The sequence below is a fragment of the Otolemur garnettii genome, unplaced genomic scaffold (assembly GCF_000181295.1).
Source record: "Otolemur garnettii isolate 467f Iridium unplaced genomic scaffold, OtoGar3 scaffold00011, whole genome shotgun sequence".
NCBI lineage: Eukaryota > Metazoa > Chordata > Mammalia > Primates > Galagidae > Otolemur > Otolemur garnettii.
The window spans coordinates 8,883,612-8,884,522 of NW_003852406.1; the positions used below are offsets into that span (position 1 = coordinate 8,883,612).

At 36.7% G+C, this 911-nt stretch overlaps 1 protein-coding gene across 1 annotated transcript in view; it reads left to right on the plus strand.

Annotated features, from left to right (window-relative positions):
• TEX9 (testis expressed 9) overlaps nt 1-911 on the plus strand; it is a 47,203-nt gene that overhangs the window by 36,590 nt on the left and 9,702 nt on the right. The gene's annotated exons all lie outside the window — the stretch shown is intronic.

Here is a 911-nt window from a genome sequence, read left to right on the forward strand (position 1 = left end):
AAAGAATATAGAAAACTATTTTTGAAACTGTATCATTTCATTCTATAATATTTATTATCAGCTTTGTATAAGGCTCTGGACTAGGCCTTACATTGTAGAGGACACAAAGAATGGATTAAGTATTACAAAGTGAGTTTGGTTTAATAAACATGTCATTAGTGCCTTTTATATGTACTGAAGTGCTAAGAATATAGAAATTAAGACTGTACCAATCTTAAAGGAGCTTATACTATAGTGGGGAAAATAAGTTAATGGTTAGTTTCAGTACCACATAGAAGGTACTATGATAAATGTGTACCAGGGTGCTATAGGAACTCTGAAGACAGAATACTTAATGCAACCTGGAAGGATAGTGAGGATTAGGAAGGAGAGGCTTCCTGGAGATTAAGCTGAGTCTTAAAGGATGAGTATAGGTATACGCTATGTAAAAATGAGGAGTTGGGAGGGATCAGGGCAGGAAGAAGACCATGAGCAAAAACTTAGCAGCAAGAAACAGGTGGCTATTTGGGAAAGATCAAGCACCACTGATGTCACTGAAAATAATATCCATGGTGGGAGAAGCAGCTGGTTACCCGTGCCAGATCCCAGTGCTAGAGTTTACCCTCTGTGTTTATGTTTCTTCATATGTCAGCCTGTCGATTCTCTGCAGCAGAATATTCACAGAAATAAGGTCTAAAACTATCCCAAGGTGTGGAAAATAATCCATAGTTCTGGGGTTTTTTCTGCTTAAAATTGGGATTTTTCCTATCAGACTAAGAGTAGTCTCTGTATTTAATGAGTATTTTCCTAAGTGCTATAGCTTGTCAGGTCTACACAAAAATAGTAACTAAGACAGTTTGTGTCTTACATTGGTCTTCTGGGATGTTCCCACAAGAACCTTAGTTATAAAAGAGTTACTTCTAAAATAAATA